This window comes from Nelumbo nucifera, chromosome 1, assembly GCF_055504915.1.
Source record: "Nelumbo nucifera cultivar China Antique chromosome 1, China Antique-T2T, whole genome shotgun sequence".
Classification (NCBI taxonomy): Eukaryota; Viridiplantae; Streptophyta; class Magnoliopsida; order Proteales; family Nelumbonaceae; genus Nelumbo; species Nelumbo nucifera.
Window position 1 is genome coordinate 209,024,432 of NC_142649.1, and position 13,631 is coordinate 209,038,062.

General features: G+C 52.2%; 1 protein-coding gene across 27 annotated transcripts in view; it reads left to right on the plus strand.

The window, feature by feature from the left end:
• The window catches only part of LOC104585617 (uncharacterized), a 133,385-nt gene that overhangs the window by 76,075 nt on the left and 43,679 nt on the right, over positions 1 to 13,631 (plus strand). The gene's annotated exons all lie outside the window — the stretch shown is intronic.

The following is a 13,631-nucleotide window of genomic DNA, read 5'->3' on the forward strand; positions in this document are numbered from 1 at the left end:
ATGTCGAACTGAATAGCTCAGTCGACAATACTATTATTTATATTAGAATGTAGTACAATGATACAAGGAATTACTGGAATGCCCCTGATTAGTGATGGGACACCCAGACAATTTAAAACATTAAACAAGCTTAGGCCCATTAACACAGGCCCAGTACAGGATAACTTAAACTTAAGTATAGGCTAATAAGAACTCTTATCAGCCGAACACTCGTACATAAAGAGACTTCAATCCAACACTCCCCCTCAAGCTAAGCATGGATATCAATCATGTTTAGCTTGCCAAGTATGTCCCTAAACTTTGCTGCTGCCAGCCCTTTAGTCAATACATCTGCAATTTGCATCTCAGATGGAGTATAAGGCACACAGAGTTCTCCCGAGACAATTCTCTCTCTAACAAAATGTCGATCAATCTCAATATGTTTTGTCCTATCATGCTGCACGGGATTGTTGGCAATGTTGATGGCAGCTTTATTGTCACAATACAGCCTGAGAGGACCTTCAGCCTTAATGCCAACCTCATTAAGAAGAGTTCTGAGCCATAAGAGTTCAGCAACCCCGTGGGCCATAGCTCGATATTCTGCTTCTGCACTTGATCTATTCACTACATTCTACTTCTTACTGTGCCATGTGACCAGGTTTCCTCCCACAAATCAACCTGGGGTTGATTTTCTGTCTCCAACAGACCCAACCCAATCTGCATCAGTGTAGGCTTCAATTTCAAGTTTACTGTTTTTTCTGAGTAGAATTCCCTTCCCTGGGCAAGTTTTCAAGTACCTGAGAATTCTTTCAACTACTCTCATGTGAGGGATCTTTGGTGAATGCATGAATTGACTGACAACATGCACTGCATAGGCAATATCTGGCCTAGTAAGGGATAAGTATATCAGCTTTCCTACCAATTTTTGGTATCTCTCTCTATCACAATAGTCCTCACCCATTATTCTTGTAGCCATGGTTCTGTTCTATTGGAGTGTCTGCTGACCTGCATCCCATCATGCCTATTTCCTCTAGGAGATCAGGCACTTATTTCCGCTGACATAAGTAGATTCCTTATCTTGATCTAGCAACTTCAATCCCAAGAAAATATCTTAGATTTCCCAAGTCTTTGATCTCAAATTCTGAAGCTAGGAACTCCTTCAATCTCTTTATCTCTTCCAAGTTGATGAAGGGAAATTTGGCCCGACCTCGCGATCGCCCGACACGTGGCAAAGGCAAGCAGCTTGGGACAGTAGAGCGCCCGAAGCGAACATCGGAAGCAAGTCCAAGCTCACTACCGAGCCCGAACTCCAGACCGCTGTACTGAGTCCGAGCTCCCTAAGTAAGAACCCGAGCTCCCTAAGTCCGAGCTCCCTACTAGGAGCCCGAGCTCCCTGTTAAGAGCGAGCTCCCTGTTAAGGGTCCGAGCTCCCTAAGTAAGAACCCGAGCTCCCTAAAGTCCGAGCTCCCTATTAAGAGCAAGTTCCCTAAGCTCCCTATTAAGAGCGAGCTCCCTACTGAGAACCCGAGCTCCCTGCAAGGAGCACGAACTATACTGGGCCCCAAGCCTCACAAAGCTGACCCGAGCTGGCCCATGGCAGCTCGGAACACTCCAAACCGAACTCAAGACACCTCGCTCGCCGCTCCAACACTTCGCTTCTGAAACACCAGGCTGACCAAACGTACCTGACTGATTTGGGATCTGACGCCTGACAGCCGCATTTCAAACGGTTTCCTGCTACCGCCACCTGTAACCGTCGTCACTAGCCGCAGAGACGGCTCCAACAAAAGGAACAGTGGCGGTTCTGTCTGGCCAGAGGAAATGACATCCGAACTGGCAGGAGTTCAGAAGTAATCATGCCCGACCTGACGGAAGCCTGGAAGTGAGTGCGCGAGGTGGTTATAAAAGGCTTCTACCCCCCAGGAACGAGGTATGCTAACTTTTGCGCTATCTGGTTTATCTTGCCTTTGAAGGATTCTAACTTGAGCTTCGGAGCCCTTACGCCGGGTTCTCCTCGGAGCTTCTCTTCTCCTTCCGTTTCAGGTCCCTGTTACTCAGTTCAGAGGCAAGATCATTGAAAGCTAAGACCGGCCAGATTGTGCATCATCAATTGGCGCCGTCTGTGGGAACGCTTCTAAAGGCCTCCCTCCAAAACTTTCATACCCTTTTCTTCTTCTCTGAAAAACTCAATACTCGTGGCCTCATCCAGCAACGCCGGACGCGGCACAGAGACAAACACCACCGGGGAACAGCCCCAAGTTCCCGTGGTGTGTGTTGGGCAGTTCACCATCCCCCTCTCGGTGGATGGAATCCCCAATCTGACTACGCCACAAGCAGTGGCGCCTGTAAGCCTACCTGCCGCAAACATCCCCTTCCCTCTTCCCATCGAGACTACCTTCACTAAACCAACCGTCATCCCCCTGGCAGCCAACCAAAATCGGTTGGACGACCTAATGCAGTGCATGCGGGCAATGCAAGCCCAGATGCAACAGTTCCAGCAACACCAGCTTCACCAGCACCAAGTGTTGCACAACCTCTCCCAATACCACTATCAACAGCAGTTCCCCCAACTGACACCGAACCAACCACTACTTCCACCTCGCCACCCTGCCCCGAAGCCAGTCAAGGCCTCTCCGCAGGATGGGCGCCTCCACCAAGGAAAGGCCTCTAGGCCCCAGAATCCCCCAAACAGCCAGGCCTCGTCCCCAGGCCGGAGAGAAAGAAAAGTCATCCCCGCCTCGCGGCTTGCAGGCGGATCGGGAACCTCGCCCGCGAGATCGGCACCTCGGGGCTCCAAACCGAAGTCCCCACTGGTGGAAAACCGATTCGGCGCACTGGCAGCAGCGGACTACCAGCACTCCGGGCCCATCGAGCTCGGCAACACGGAGGCCAGCAGCGCCAGCACAAGGCCCACTCAGCAGCGAAGGCGCCGTCGAAGTCGACGAACCGCCACCCGCGTCCTATTCGAGCTCAGAGGCAAAGGCGAGACGAGCTCGAACGAGGTAGGAGTTGCCCCAATTCTCTCAGTTCCTTCCCCCCTCGCCTCAAAACTCCTAGCAGTCCCCTTGCCCAGAGATTTCAAGCTCCCGCCCCTAGACAAGTATGACGGGTCCTTCGACCCCAACGACCATGTGGACGCTTTCCAGTCCCAAATGCACCTCGCCAGAGCCAGCGAATCATGCATGTGCGTGGCCTTCACCACCACCCTCAAGGGGGTAGCCCGCACTTGGTACAGGAACCTGGCCCCCGGATCGATAAAGTGTTGGGCTCAGTTCGTGCAGGTCTTCACTGCACACTTTGTCACCAGCAAACGGTGCCCCAGAGCAGAGGAAAGCATCTTCAGGGTAGTCCAGAGGGAAGGAGAACCCTTACGGGGCTACATCAAGCGATTCAATGAGGCATGCTTACAGATACCGCGGTTAGACCCCGCGGTGCAGCTCGCCGCAGCAAAAAGAGGGGTGACGCACAAGGAGTTCAAATGGCACATGGTAGCCAACCAGCCCGCGACCGTGGCCGAGTTCCTCAAGCTCGCGGACAAGTTCATGAGAACGGAGGAGGAAATCAACCAGCGAACCGAGGGCGGAAACGAGAAAAGAAAGTGGGACGGCGAGCCCTCTAGCTCGGCCGACTGAAGAAACCCGGCCCGGGACCCAAAACCGAACCAGTTGTTCTGAGCTCCCCTGCTAGTTCGGACGGATTACACGCCCCTGAACACGAGGCGGACCGAGATCCTAATGACGATCAAGGACGCCCCATACGTGAAATGGCCACCTCGCCTAAAGGGAAATCCGAACGAAAGAAACAAGAATTTGTATTGTAATTTCCATAGGGACCACGGTCACAGTACCGAGCAGTACAATAACCTCCGAGACGAGATAGAGGGGCTCATCCGTCGCGGATACTTAAGAAACTTTGTACAGCACAACAATAATAGCAATAAAGCGGATCAGCCGGGCGAACACTTAAAGGACGCCCCCGAAACTAGCAGCAGGCCTGTCGAACCGATGCAGCGACAGCCTCTGGCAAAAAGGCCAGTTCGGGGAACCATCCATGTAATTGTGGGAGGTTCGGTGGTAGCGGGATGCACATCAGCGGCAGCTCGGACTTTAGTTTGCGAAGCGGTCCTCGAGGAGCGGAACCCTCCGAAAAGGCCGAAGACCGAGGAGCCGATCCTCTTCACAGAAGACGACGCGCGGGGAGTTCGCTACCCTCACGACGACGCACTTGTCATTAAACTCAGGATCAGCGACTTCGAGGTTAGGCGCGTGCTCGTAGATTCAGGCAGCTCGACGGATATCCTCTTCAAATCGGCGTTTGATCGGCTACAGCTGCCAAGGAGCGAACTAAAACCTGCAAGCACTCCCCTGGTGGGCTTCAGCAGGGAGGAAGTCAGGCCCCTTGGAAAAATAACAGTGCCCGTGGAAGTCGGCACGTGGCCTTGTGCGGTCAGACTCAACCACGACTTCCTGGTGGTCGCGACCCCCTCCCCATACAATGCCATAATAGGACGGCCAATCACGCATATCCTGCGGGCGGTGGTCTCCACCTACTATTTGGCCATGAAGTTCCCTACGGACTTCGGTGTGGGGGTAGTGCGGGGCGACCAGCTCGAGTCCCGCAAGTGCTACGTTACCGCTCTAAAGGGCAAGTCCAAGCCGGCCAGCGACCTCGATCTGGAGTGGCCTACGGAGCAAGGCGAAGAACGAGCCTCGCCAACAGAAGAAACAGTCGCGATCCCGACCTCACCTACGGACCCAGCTCGCGCACTCCAGATTGGTGCTTCTGTCAAAGAACCCCTACGGACCGAACTGGTAAGTTTTTTACTCCAAAATTTAGATATTTTTGCATGGTCCGCGGCCGATATGCCCGGTATTGACCCTAGTCTTATAACTCACAAACTTTACACTGACCCTTTAGTCAGACCCATTAGACAGAAGAAACGGAACTTAGCCCCGGAGCGCTGGAAAGCGGTCGACGAGGAAGTCGAAAAGCTCCTCGCGGCAGACTTCATAAGGGAAGTCCATTACCCGAGCTAGGTGGCCAACCCTGTGCTGGTGAAAAAGGCGAACGGCAAGTGGCGCATGTGCGTCGACTACACCGACCTGAACCGAGCTTGACCGAAAGACTGCTTCCCCCTTCCTAGGATCGACCGCCTAGTGGACGCGACCTCGGGCATGAATTGCTAAGCTTCCTGGATGCCTACTCAGGCTACAACCAAATCCGGATGGACCAATCCGACGAGGAAAAAACCAGCTTCATAACCGAGTTCGGTCTATACTGTTACAAGATCATGCCCTTCGGGTTAAAAAACGCCAGGGCGACCTTCCAAAGTCTTGTAAATAGGCTGTTTCGGTCCCTGATCGGCACAAAGATAGAGTGCTATGTAGACGACATGGTCGTCAAAACACAGTTTTTACAAGAATTAATACAAGACTTAGATTCTGTCTTCCAAATCCTACGTCAGTATAACATGAAATTGAACCCCAACAAATGTGTCTTTGGCGTCACCTCGGGCAAGTTCCTGGGCTACGTTGTCAATCAACGCGGCATCGAGGCCAACCCAGACAAAATAAAAGCCATCCTAGATATGAGACCACCTCGGAAAATAAAAGAAGTCCAAAGGCTAAACGGCCGCATAGCTGCTCTAAGCCGCTTCATGTCCAAGTCGGCAGATCGCTGCCTACCCTTCTTCAAAGCAATCAAAGGCAAAGGGTTCGAATGGACCCAAGACTGTCAGCTCGCGTTTGACGAGCTAAAAGGCTACCTCGCCAGTGTGCCAACCTTAGCTCGGCCCGAGGAAGGCGAAGTCTTAGAACTGTACCTCTCGGCTAGCGACGAGGTGGTCAGTTCGGTACTAGTAAAGGAAGCAGACCGGGTCCAACGACCCATATATTATGTTAGTAAAATCTTGCAGGGAGTAGAGACAAGGTACCCGCAGATAGAAAAGCTAGCGTATGCCCTGGTGGTAGCAGCACGGAAACTCCGCCCGTACTTCTAGGCTCACACCGTCATCGTCCTGACCGACAAACCTCTGAGACAAGTTTTACTCAAACCCGAGGTTTCCGGCCGGCTGACGAAGTGGGCCATCGAACTCAGCGAGTACGACCTCCAGTACAAGCCAAGAACTGCCATCAAGGCCCAAGCCTTGGCAGATTTTATCGCAGAATGCACGTTTAGCCTCGAAGCCCCTGAGCCGGTCGAGCCCGAGATCCCCAGTTCGGGCGAACTCGGAGCTCCCAAGCCAAACGAGCCCAAACCCCGTGAAGTAGCAGCCAGTGTGGCATCCCTCCTGGTTAGACCAAGCGCGAACTGGGATGAGGAGCCCTGGATCCTTCACGTAGATGGCTCCTCGAACCAACAAGGCAGCGGGGCTGGAATAGTGCTACGCGGCCCGAGCGGAACAAAACTGGAATACGCACTACGCTTTGAGTTCGCGGCATCCAACAACGAGGTGGAGTATGAGGCACTGATTGCCGAGCTAAACCTAGCGCACAAGGTCGGAGCAAAGCACATGGTTATCTGCAGTGATTCCCAGCTCGTGGTCAACCAAGTTACAGGCGAGTACGAAGCACGCGAGCTCACTATGATTGCGTACTTGGCAAAAGTAAAGGAAGCTCTGCTCAACTTCCAGTCACACTTCATCAAGCAAATCCCGAGGTTAGAGAACGCTGAGGCCGACGCCCTGTCCCGACTGGCTAGCACGAGCCACAACGACAGGAGAACCGTGTACGTAGAGGACTTACCTCGGCCCAGCATTCTCAGTGGGGCAGAAGAGGTCGCTCCCGTCACCAGCAGAGACGAGCTGGATCGACCCACTCGCGAGCTTCCTGTTAGACGGAACCCTCCCTGCGGACCGCAACGCAGCCAAGAGGGTGCAGCGTCAGGCAGCCAAATACGTCATGATAGACGAACGGTTGTACCGACGATCCTACACGCTCCCCTTTCTGCGATGCTTGCGCCCAGCCGAAGCCGAGCTAGTACTCCGCGACATCCATGAAGGCTTGTGCGGCGGACACCTGGGGGGCAGAGCCCTCGCCCAAAAGGCACTTCGACAAGGATACTACTGGCCAACGATGAAGACAGAGGCAATCGAGTTCGTCAGAAAATGCGACAAGTGTTAGAAGCATGCCAACATCCACCATCAGCCCGCCGCCGACCTCAAATACCTCACCAGCCCATGGCCCTTCGCCCAATGGGGGATCGACCTCCTGGGGCCATTCCCACCAGCGACAGGCGAGAGAAAATTCCTAGTGGTGGCTGTAGATTATTTCACAAAGTGGATAGAAGCTGAACCACTGGCAATAGTTACAGCCCGAAACATACAAAACTTCTTTTGGAAGAACATTGTATGTCGCTTCGGGCTACCTCGCGTACTGATCTCCGACAACGGCAAACAGTTTGAAGATATCAAGTTCCAAGAATGGTGCCGAAGTATGGGAATTAGTCAGAACTTCACATTGGTCGCACACCCACAGGCAAATGGCCAAACAGAAGTAACGAACAGAGCCATCCTCCGCGGACTGAAAGCACGATTGGACCGAGCCAAAGGTTTGTGGGCAGACGAACTACCAAGTGTTCTATGGGCACACCGAACCACGGAAAAAACCGCCACAGGTGAAACCCCCTTTAACCTCACCTACGGCACCGAGGCAGTGATCCCGGCGGAAATCGAAGTGCCTACGTTGCGACTAGAAGCGTACGACGAACAAACAAACGAGGGCGAGTTACGCACCAACCTCGACCTACTGGACGAAGTGAGAGACCTCGTGCACATCTGAACTGCGGCCTACCAGCAAAAGGTAGCTCGGTATTATAACGCGCGAGTAAAAAAGAGGAACTTCCGCGTCGGCGACCTGGTTCTCCGTAAGGTCATGGTGCCTGAACCCGGCGTAGGGAAACTTGGACCAAACTGGGAAGGACCCTACAGAGTAAAGAAAGCACTCGGTGGGGGAGCATACGAGCTCGGAACCCTAGAAGGAAAACAAGTACCCCGAGCATGGAACGTTGTCAACTTAAGAAGGTACTACCTATAGGCCACCAAGGCAAGTACCCCGAAGCCATTTCATGTCAGAAAACGAACTAAAGGACCGAAATGGTCAGTTCGGCAAAAAACATAGCTCGAAGACAGGACAACCAGTACATGAACAGAAAGCCATTTCATTTTAGAATAGATATGTACATTCAAAAAAAAAAAATGTGTACATTTCATTTCACAAGCCAGGGGCTACTTCATCGTTGTCAGAAGCCACTTCAACAACACCCGAAGGACTTGCCTCCCCCTCGGAGTCCGGTTCGGCATCCGCAGCATTAGCCATTTCTTGAGTAATGCGCGAAGTGGATATGGCGCTAGTGTCGAGCTCGGGGTACGTATTCCGGATCATCCACCGGCTTAGCTTGAAACCCCTCCTATAGGAGTCCACCATCACATCATCGAAATCCGGCGAAGCAATGTAATCGCTGACAGCTTTCTTCTTCGCGTCTTTGATGCCTTGAGAGAAGATCTGAGTCCTCTCCCTGATATCCTCCTGAAGATACTCGACCTGGTGCTCCAGGTCCAGCTTTATTTCCGCCATACGCTTCACCACCACTCCCATGGCCTCGGCATCCCTCTAAGACCTCGCCTGCCTAGACCGCGCAAGGCAAGCAGCAGCCTCTGCAGCACGAGCATTCTCCTCGGCAGTTCGAGCAGCCTCCTCGGCAGCTCGCGCCTGCCTCGAGCATCTCTCCACCTGGTTCGCCAAGGCGTGAATGGAAGAGTTCACCTATCAAAGGAAAACGGGATCAAAGGAACGAATAAAAGAATAAAAGCCGAACTCTAAAGAGGGGAGCACTTACCACCATGGCATGAGTAACAGCACGGCAGGCCACTTGGTGCCGAGGGAGCTCGGTCCACGCCGCAACTTCCTCGGGAAACATTGCCTCCTTACTCCGTTGAAGAGCATGAACAGGCGACAGCACGCTCCTGAAGTCCCCCGGGGCCTCCGAGCCCGACGGCCCAGCTCGCGTATGGGCAGACTCGGAGTAGGCGGGAGCCCCCGTGTGTGTGGTTTCGGGGTAAGGAGCCCCCACGGGCTCCTGCATAGGAGGAACCATCTCGGGCTCCTCTGCCGGATAGTCTGGCACCTCGGGCTCCGCACCCTGGGATGGCTCGGCGTGAGATCGCTTAGCCACCCGTTTTCTCCTCTTCATGCCCTGGAACAAGTGCCCACCTCGGGTCCCTCGAGAGTCCATCGTACCTGCGAAAAGGAGTTCGGCATCAGTAAGACACGTAAAAGAAGAGCAAGACAGGATCACTAGGGAAAGAACCTACCCGAACTTAGGCCCGCAGCAATAAGCTTGGCCTTCGTCAGATACCATTGACAATCCAGCCCAAGCCGTGCCCATTGCCGGAGGCCCTTCGCCGTCTCCTTATCAAGTGTGATGCCGGAATCGGGAGTGGCCATCCCCCAGCCGGTCTGAAACGGCCACCCCAGCGCACTTCGCACCCCGAAATAGTCCCGCTTCCATGCCGGGACCTTATTAGGGAGTCCGTGTAAGAGCTTGAAGCCCGGGCGAGGGGACAGGTAGTATGCCCGCCTACGCCCAGGAAGGGGACCCGCTTGCTTTTTCAGCATTAAAATGGAAGAGAAAATCTCCAGATCCAGAGGAAAGTTCTCATCGCAAAATAAAGAGATCGTTCCCACTAAGTTCCTAATAGAGTTCGGGTGAAGTTGGCCGACCGTCACACCGAAGTGGTTTAGGACCTCGACAAGAAGAGGGTGGAAGGGCAGTCGCAGCCCCGCGGCGAGCTGTTCCCGGAAAATCATGATCTCATCAGGACCGTGTTCCCAAGGGAAGCTGCCCGTAGGGATGAAGTAACCGTGCTCCCCGGGCAAGTCGTAGTAGTCTACAAGGGTTTGAAGTTCCTCCGGCGTCATAGTCGAAGGGCCGAACTGATCTACAACCCGGCCACGACGGGAGGTGGACGCCGACCTACCCGAAGCACCTTGGGATGCAGGCCCGACCCCTTCCTCAGGACATACATCGGGCTCACTTGAACTACCGGGAGACGCAAACTGGTTCGTAGAACCTACATCAGACCCGCTTGAACAGTCTGAACCCTCCAAACTAGACATCGGGAAACGGAACGGAATTCCAAAAGCACTCACCCGGGAAGAAGACTGAAGCAGACCACGAAAGCTTGAACAAGCAAGGAACCTGGGACGCGAGCTGAAAAGCCTGGACGCGAACTGAAACTTAGGCGCAAGCTCAAGATGTACAACAGTAGCAAGGACGGGCCCCCCCCCCCCCCCGCGTGCTATTTATATCCACAGTGGCCGGAAAGCGACGGCCCAGATCGAAGCCAATCCAACGGCCCACAGCCGCGCTAAGCCGCACGTCTTTCCGAAACTGACGGAGCATCGCGCACGTCTTGTCAGAGGACAGGTGTTGGCACGCGTCTTCCCGAAACTGACGGGGTGTCGGCGCACGTCTCCTCGCAATAAAAGCGTCTGCAGTGCAACTCCCGAACAACTGCAGTCACGACTCCCAAACGCGCGCCCTTTTTTGAAAATCAAATTAGAGCAAGCGCGCTCAGCACGGACCAAAACCCTCCTGCTACCTTGCAAACTCCCCGCGCCAAGACGGGACCGTTGTCGCAAGGAGTGGGGGGCAATTGATGAAGGGAAATTTGGCCCGACCTCGCGATCGCCCGACACGTGGCAAAGGCAAGCAGCTCGAGACAGTAGAGCGCCCGAAGCGAACATCGGAAGCAAGTCCAAGCTCACTACTGAGCCCGAACTCCAGACCGTTGTACTGAGTCCGAGCTCCCTGTTAAGAGCGAGCTCCCTGTTAAGGGTCCGAGCTCCCTAAGTAAGAACCCGAGCTCCCTGTTAAGAGCGAGCTCCCTGTTAAGGGTCCGAGCTCCCTAAGTAAGAACCCGAGCTCCCTAAAGTCCGAGCTCCCTATTAAGAGCAAGCTCCCTAAGCTCCCTATTAAGAGCGAGCTCCCTACTGAGAACCCGAGCTCCCTGCAAGGAGCACGAACTATACTGGGCCCCAAGCCTCACAAAGCTGACCCGAGCTGGCCCATGGCAGCTCGGAACACTCCAAACCGAACTCAAGACACCTCGCTCGCCGCTCCAACACTTCGCTTCTGAAACACCAGGCTGACCAAACGTACCCGACACCAAGGACGTCCGTATCCAAGGGCGACGCACCTGACTGATTTGGGATCTGACGCCTAACAGCCGCATTTCAAACGGCTTCCTGCTACCGCCACCTGTAACCGTCGTCACTAGCCGCAGAGACGGCTCCGACAAAAGGAACAGTGGCGGTTCTGTCCGGCCAAAGGAAATGACATCCGAACTGGCAGGAGTTCAGAAGTAATCATGCCCGACCTGACGGAAGCCTGGAAGTGAGTGCGTGAGGTGGTTATAAAAGGCTTCTACCCCCCAGGAACGAGGTATGCTAACTTTTGCGCTATCTGGTTTATCTTGCCTTTGAAGGATTCTAACTTGAGCTTCGGAGCCCTTATGCTGGGTTCTCCCCGGAGCTTCTCTTCTCCTTCCGTTTCAGGTCCTTGTTACTCAGTTCAGAGGCAAGATCATTGACAGCTAAGACCGGCCAGATTGTGCATCATCACAAGTCATTCCCGGTAATCACCATATCATCCACATAAACAATGAGTGTCGTAAGCTTGCTATCCTGTCTCCTTGTAAACAAGGTATGATCTGCACCACTCTGAGTGTACCCCACTTTCTTCATGGCCATACAAAGTCTCTCGAACCATCACCATTTAGGAAGGCATTCTTCACATCCAGCTGATGAAGTTCCCATGAGAAATTTGCTACTAGTGACAATAGAACCCGGATTTTGTTGAGCTTTGCTACTGGGGCAAAGGTTTCTTTGTAGTCAATTCCTTCATTTTGAGTAAATCCCTTTGCCACAAGTCTGGCCTTGTACCTCTCGATTGACCCATCCTCCCTGTGCTTTACTGTAAATACTCACTTGCACCCAACAGTGCCCTTCCCCTCTGGCAGGTCCACTAATTCCCAAGTTCTTGCTTTCATTAGGGCTTTCATCTCTTCATTCATAGCTTCTTTCCACCTTGGATCAGATGCTGCCTCTGAGTACCTAGAAGGAACACGTACAGAGGAAAGAGCAGACACAAAGGAGTGATAGGTAGGAGATAATTGTGAGTAAGAAACAAAATCAGCTATGGGATGCCGGGTGGTATAAGAACGGATAGGCTTACGAAGAGCATTAGGAAGATCCAAATCCGAAGTATTTGAGTTAGAATTACCTTGAATTGCAGAGACAGATTGATTTGAGTCCAACTGGTTGCAGTCATGAGGTTGAGAGCCCTTTTTCCTTCTGTTGTAGGTAAGTATCTCCTTCTATTGCCTACTGGAATCTTCAGGAGCAGCTGCTGCATCAGGAGGAGTAACTGGCACATTTGGAGCCTTACTAGGTTGACCCGGAATGTCACAGCTAGGAGTAGTGGAAGATGATGGAAGACCTGAGTCAGATAGGGGAACAAAAAAGGAGGGAGAATGAGAATTCTCTTCCAATCCACTAGTCTCCCCTTGAAGAGGATTCTGAGAAGACTGGAAATAGGGTTGTGACTCAAAAAAGACTATATCTCTGGTGACATACTTTTTCTTGGAAACACGATCATAACACTTGTACCCCTTTTGTGTAGGAGAGTACCCCAAAAATATTCCCTTTGTAGCCTTGGGATCCAGCTTGGTTTTCTTTGGATCCTTCACATGTATGAAACATATACAGCCAAAAACCCGTGGGGGAAGAGGAAATTCTGGAAGAGTGGGACACAAAACAGAGAAAGGGGTCTTCAACCCAATACCTTTGATGGCATCCGATTTATTAGGTATGATGCAGTGAGTACAGTTTGTGACCAGTATTGCTTGGGCACTTTGTGCTGGAATAGTAGGGCTCGAGCTGTCTCCAATAGATGTCTGTTCTTGCGCTCAACAACTCCATTTTGCTGAGGGGTATTAGCACAGGATGATTGGTGTGACATGCCAGCATCTTCCATGAATGAGTTAAGGGATTTTTCAAAGTATTCAACAGCATTGTCTGACCGAAATTGCTTAATCTTCTTATCAAATTGTGTTTCAATCATCTTGCAAAAAGCCATTGTTATCTGTGGTACTTCATCTCGTCCTTTTAACAGATAAATCCATGTGCATCGAGAATAATGGTCAATAAAACTAATAAAGTAACGGAAGCCATCAATGGAAACAATGGGTAAAGGTCCCCAAACATCAGAATGAACCAAATCAAAAGGAGCTCGAATTTCATTACTGGAAGTTGGATACACTGTTTTACATTGTTTTGACATTTGACACACATCACAAATTAAACTCTGACTTGGAATGCCCTTAAACAATTCGGGAAACAACATTGCTAATGAAGAGAAAGACACATGACCTAGCCTAGCATGCCACAGGTGCAGCCTAGCTATTGACTCCACACTTTCTGGACTAGTAGCAGTAGAAGCTTGTAGGGCTAAGCCGATGTCTGCATCAAAATAGTAGAGGCTTCCATACTCATGACCACTCCCAATCGTTCTCCTCGTCAATCTGTCCTGCAAGACACAATGAGTAGGGAAAAAAATTATGCTGCTGTTCAAATTTTTTGTAAGCTTTGAAA